The sequence below is a fragment of the Ananas comosus genome, linkage group 11 (genome assembly GCF_001540865.1).
Source record: "Ananas comosus cultivar F153 linkage group 11, ASM154086v1, whole genome shotgun sequence".
Taxonomy (NCBI): Eukaryota; Viridiplantae; Streptophyta; class Magnoliopsida; order Poales; family Bromeliaceae; genus Ananas; species Ananas comosus.
Window position 1 is genome coordinate 3,088,087 of NC_033631.1, and position 6,611 is coordinate 3,094,697.

Consider the following 6,611-nt stretch of genomic DNA (forward strand, 5'->3'; position numbering starts at 1 on the left):
TACTGTTTTGAGTCTACTACCTAGTGTTGCCTCTCGAGTTTTCACTAGTTTATGGCGGCCGCGTACTTCTGCTTGCTCTTGTTTAAATAAGTTTTGGGTAGGTTGGAAGCCAAGAAATCAAGTATCGAGCCAGCGTATTTTGGATTGCATTGAGCGTCTCGTACTATGCTGATGGATGATGGGCATGTCGTGCAGGAGGTGCCAATCCTACTACTTTGCCCTGATTCGTACGGGTATGTGTCGAGTATCCTACTACTTTGCCTTGATTCGTTCGGGTATGTGTCGAGCATGTGTTGGGAAACTGATGTTTTATTTTCTAGAGTCTGGCTAGGGTGCTTTTAATAGTATCAAGTATTTGGTGCCGTTAAGTTTTTCACCGTTAAATTTATTTTTTTGATTATTTTTATTCGTTAGATTATAATTTCAGCCAATTATCTACTTAATTTTAGATGACAATTATCAATTTAATCGCATATCTTTTCATCCAAGGGCTAAGAATCTAGTAGCACCGGTGATTTGGTGTTATTAGGAGCATTTCGGCATAATTCTTATTTTTTATTTCTATGTTCTCTCCCAGCTCGTGAGTGACGATTGGAGCCTCTGCCTCCAACTTGGAGAGGAAAAAAATAATGGAAGCAAATAGGCGGAAATTATAAAGAGTTTGATTTCAACATACATACAAATTTTAATCGAAAATTTTTAACAAATTACTTATAACCGTAATAATCTAAAATTTCTAACAATTTTTTCATACAATCCTAACAATGAAATATAAATCAACAATAACAATATAAAAATAAATAATGGTTCATATAATCTTAATAATTAAATAGAAATTAATAAAAATAATATGACAATAGAAAATAATTCATCTATTTCTAAAAGATGATGAACGATGCATTATCTTTCTCATTTTTATTTTACAAAATACTGAGTTGGCAAAAAGATGACATTGAATTGGTAGCAAAAAATATGATACTGAGTTGATAAAAAGAGAATTAGTTGGCCAAATAAAAAAAATTCGGTTTAAACATTTTGGGCGGTGGCTTGACCCAAGAGGTTAAGAGAGTTAAGCATGCTAGGAGGGGCGTCACAATTGGTATTAGAGTCAATTAACAGTCAGAAATGTAAAATGAGTCTCGGCTAAGGCATAATTATACAGCAGGGAGAGCGAGACTTTCATACTATTGACTGTTGTGGGTGGAGTGCAGCTCACCACAAAATCGGTTTAGTCGGTTTAGACTAACGAGACGAGTCTCACATCGTCTGATATTTGTGAGCCTGAGCCTGACAAGAATGTTAGGACTTACGGAGGGAGAATGTGATACCCCAGCTAGTTGTCACGCCCCGAGCCCGCCTCTTTGGTTGGATTCGGGCACGCCAACAGACTGCCGAACGGACAGGATTTTCCCTGCACCGCGGACAGAGTCTCCCCTGTACGTCCAAGGCGTCACAATCAATACAATACAAAGGTTCCAAACAGGAACAATTTTCAACAACGATTGCATAAGGAAGGTATCAAACAACATAACACATCCTATGTTATTACAATCATTCATCTCATCATTTTACATCGCATTTTTCATTACATTGATCCTCAACTTCCAAATATACAATCGATTTCTAAACATAATATTACAACATTGATTCTTTTCTTTTCTTTTCTTATACCCCTAAGAAGCCGACTCAGGGTGCTGCTATCTGGTCTCTGTGGTAGGGCGCTAACTACGGAGCTACGCCCTTTCCTCGCGTCGCCGCGCCGCTCGCGTGTGAACCTGTACCCCAAAAAATAACAATACGGGGGTGAGACTATTGTCCATAGTCTTCAGTAGGTACAGCCACCCAAGGGAAGAGCTCAACCCACCAAGTCCAAAGGAGGCACTGCAACATGTTAGTCCAACAGATATATATACATATAACATCATGCAATACATGTTCATGCCTCACAAATATGCAAATTATGCAACTCTTAGTCATTCTTTACCATTAGCCTTTCTTTAGAATATGCAATTCTTTATCATTAGCCATTCTTTATTCTTTAATTTTTAATCTTTATTCTTTATTCTTTTTTCTTTATGCTTTATTCTTTATGCTTTATTCTTTATGCTTTATTTTTTGTTCTTTATCCTTTACTAAGGGCACTCGCGCCTTAGCCTCATCATACACATTTGTCATTTTTTATAATATTAACAAGTCTTTCTCAATTATCACTCTTTCCTAAGGTTACATTTACCTTAGCCAACTATGCTACTCGACTCGGTCTTGAGTCAATTCATAATGTATACAAGATCCATTTTCCAATTCATGATTCTTTTTGGCTAATCCGTAGGTTTCGTCACATTAACTTGCTTCACATTAAGTTCATCATCGCAGGAATTCACACGCTAGGACCGTCCTTGGGTTTACTCCAACCCGTGATGCAAAACTCTGGAGCGCATCGCTCGACGGGGAGCGACCGTCCTCGAGCACGGAACTCATAGCAAGTATGATCAATCCTTAACTCTAAGAATATGTAGTTGGATCATGATTTTACACTAACTCTAGTGTTCTTTACATCACATTAGTTGCTAACTCTAGCAATCATTATTCTTTATACCACAATTATCAATTACTTTAGTAATTATCATTCTTGATACCACACTTGTTCTTTTATTGCCACACACTAATTCTAGTGTTCTTTATGTCACATTGGTTGCTAACTTTAGCCATTATCATTGTTCTTTACACTTTGCTTGTTCTTTATGCCATATTACTTTACATTGTCTCTAGCCATTATCATTATTCTTTACACTTTGTTTATTCTTTATGCCATATTACTTTACATTGCCTCTAGCCATTATCATTGTTCTTTACACCATATTTATTCTTTGATGTCCCACACTAACTCTAATGTCCACTTTACCATTTTCAAATGCCACTCGATCTATGTTCATTATGCAGATATTTTGTCATCCATTGGTAGTCATCACTTAGCATTTTATGCATTCATTAACATTTACCACATGCATTCTCGGTTAGTATAAATCTCATACTTATGTTTGACATCTGTTTAGCATTTCTATAATATACTCATGTAAATTAACATCAACTCATGCATTTACTTGACATCTATCTTTATCATGCATTCTTAAATAGCATACTTTAATCTTTATCATGCATTCTTAAATAGCATACTTTATCATGCATCAATAGTAAACATACTACACTTTAGCATGGAAAGCGACCTAATCGCTTCGGTGAGCACAACCCACCTCAAAACGCTTTCCGATTGCTTGTCGACACTTGCAATCGGCCTCCCGCGGCACCCGTAACCCGGTTTGGCCCGATCTTTTGCGCGACCACCCAAACGGCCTCCGATCCACGATCCGAAAATTAAAGGTCTTCGGTTATGTGCCACGGTGCTTCAAATCCATTTTCATGATTTTACGACGTCGCCTCGGCCCTCCAAGCGGTAACGAAGCCTAAACGTCCGTTTCTTTAACAACTTTGTAACGGCTCGTCGGATTGCCGAACCGTCTTCGCCAACGCGTTCGTTTACCTAGCAATTTGGTTTACGGAGGGTCAAATTAGATCAAACCCTCATATTTTCAAAATTAGCATTTTTGAGCCCTAACATGAATTAACCTCCAAATAATCCCAATTAAATGGAACAACATGCTATCAATGCTCATTAGAGGCTATTAGTGCACTTAAAGCTAAGGATTAAACCAAATCCCAAAAGCTTACCCCAATGTGAACGCCGCAACGAAAACACGCCGCTCCAACGGGCGCACGAAAGCTCGATCCGTTGCCTCCAACGCGTTCGCAGACTCGATCTCCACCAACCCTCTAATTTTTAAAGAGAGATATAAAGAGATGAGAGAGATATTTAGAGAGAGAAAGGGGAGTTTCTCTTCTCCATCCATGCGTGTGTGTGGGTGTGTCGGCCATAGTGGTCGGCTGATGGAGGAGAAGAAGCTAATTAGCTTCTTTAATTAATTACACTCCGACACTATTCACTTCAGGCAATTTAAAATCTGATATTTTTTGTCGGAGCTTTCAGAGTATCCGTTTGAGCTCAAATTTGACAGTCATATTCAGTTTAACGTACTGAACAAGAATATACTTTTAAGTTTTTAGTTTCGACCCCGTTTGGTCACCGAAAACTGTACCGAACTGTAATCTTTATCAGATAGATTTCGGATTTTATTTCTCAACTTTCGGGTGTCAGAAAAATATGAAACTTTAAATCTAACCTCATAAAAATATTTCTGACTTATTCTCCAATTTTTATAATTTTCTGAGACTGTGCATTTTTTGCTAATTTATCTGTCTCGTTTCCAACAGAAAATTCTAAATCTTCTGTTTTCATTCCGATTTCAGCACAAATCAATTCTGACTTATGTTTTACTTCTCTAAATCCAATAAAAATAGTATCCCACACTATTTTTATTTATTTATTTTTTTTTTTACCAAAATCTGGTATATTACACTAGTCCTATATATAAGATAAAAATAGGGCTAAAATTCTTAACCTGTCTTAAATATTTTCGATGGTGGCTAACCTTAAAAGGTTAAGAAAGTTAAACATATTAGGACGGGAGTAGTTCTAAAATGGGTAATCCTTTGGAAAGTTGAAAGGATTATCTAAGCAATTAATTCTTTTAAGAGTTATTTAAAAGTTAATTTTATAAATTTAGTGAAATTGTAGTACAAAATGGGTGAAGTCACAATAAAATTTAATTTTATAAATTTAGTGAAATTGTACTACAAAATGGGTGAAGTCACAGTAACCCTAAATAAGAACAAAATATTTTTGTCCTGCATGATCAAATCTTGTGCTACTTCTGTTGCTGCTTCAACTTCCCTGTTGTAGACCCTAGGACAAATATGTAGTGAAGTACAAAACGTTTCCAATAAAGGAAAAGACAAAAAACAAAATAAACGGAAAAAGTAGAAATAAGCCACCAGCCCCACCACACATTAGGGCAATCATTATTTACGGTTTAGGATTTAGTATTCTGGCGTCATCCCCTACAGCAACATCCATTTCTTCATCCTTCCCCGCCTTGCAGGCCCCACCCTCTGCCGATCTCAACACCTCAAGCTCCTCCTTTATTGGTGGCCTCATGTCCCCCTCATGTTGCAAACACCTAAAGGCAAGCTCCGCGCGCCACCATGGTGATCGTCTTCCTTATTACCCAATCAGAATCATAACCAAGAGTCGGGTCTACTTGCTGAGCCAATTCGCTCCGTTGGATCTTATCGGTCACCATGTCAGCAAGACTAATCTTGTTCCGGCACTTGCTGAGGTCCACTGCTGGCTTCGACGATATCACTGTTGGCTTAAATGGGCCAGCATCCTGCTCTGTAGCGGTAGGCTATGTTGGGCCGAGTCATATTCGAAATAGCGTGAGGTTAGATAGGTCGAGTTATGTTCAAAGTGTCGTGAGACTGGTTGGGCCGAGTCACAATCGACATTCGTGGGCGCTATATATGTACGCTTTAAGTGAATTGGTTGCATATTTCTAACAGCTCGAGCTTTTGGGATTAATAGTTAGCGCCAATGATTGATAATCAGCTCTGCCAAGACTGCATCGAAATTGTAAACATCGCTCTTGTCGGTGACTTTGAATCACGTGTGGTACTATGGGTCGACGTAGCCCGGGGTGCCCTGCGGCGTGGTCGACACGTGCGATGCATTCGTTGGGAACAAGCGCGATAGCCTGAAATCGGCGACCTTTTACGTGGAAACCGACATCGAGAAGGGTGTTGTTGGTTTTCACATCACGGTGTAAGATGGGCGGCTCAACGGCAAGTAGGTGGCCAAGGGCTTTAGCGGTCTTGATAGCAATTTGCATTCGTGTTGGCCACGCTAACACTTGCTCGCACACACGAGGCCCATGCAGGTGGTCGGCTACGGTCCCGTTGGGCACGAACTTGTAGACGAGAAGAAGCTCACGGCAGTGGCGGGAGGTGCAGCCATAGAGGCTGATAAAGTTTTGGTAGCGGAGACGGGAGAGGATGTCGATCTCATTCATGAACTGCTCCACTCGCTTGTAGTTGTTCTCGTACATGCGCTTTACAGCAACTGTCTGACCGTCTCGTAGCTTTCTTGAATCAACAGAAAACTAACAGGTTTTCGTTTGGTCTGGCAAATAAAATAGTTTCTTTATTGCAGAAAGCAATTATCGAGTGTCTGACAAACAAAAACTTCAGATTTCTTGTAGCGACTACAACTGAAAGTGAACTTGTAAGTCTGAAAGGATGCTTCCGTTGAAAGCTTCTGCTTCAGCTACAATGAAATATATGTTGAAATCCTTTTGAATAGCTCTAGTCATAGAGGAAACTTGAAATTAACATGAGTTACAGAAAATTTAAATTAATGTCTGATAAAGAGATTGCATATTTATGCTCATAACTTTGCTTCCAGAGAGTAGATTATGATGTCATATAAAGTATATGCATAAATAATGAAGAGAGTTTGCGTTGAGAGGGGAATGAAGAGAGGAGCGAGGCAACCGATCATCCCGAGCTAAGACAATTATGTGTGTGTGGTAATGATAATGAAATAACGATGATGAGAGCAGACAAAATGGTGGTGAGCAAGAAGCAGCAGCAGTAGCAGCAGC

General features: G+C 39.1%; 1 pseudogene; it reads right to left on the minus strand.

Annotated features, from left to right (window-relative positions):
• LOC109717566 lies at nucleotides 4,979–6,320 on the minus strand (annotated as a pseudogene).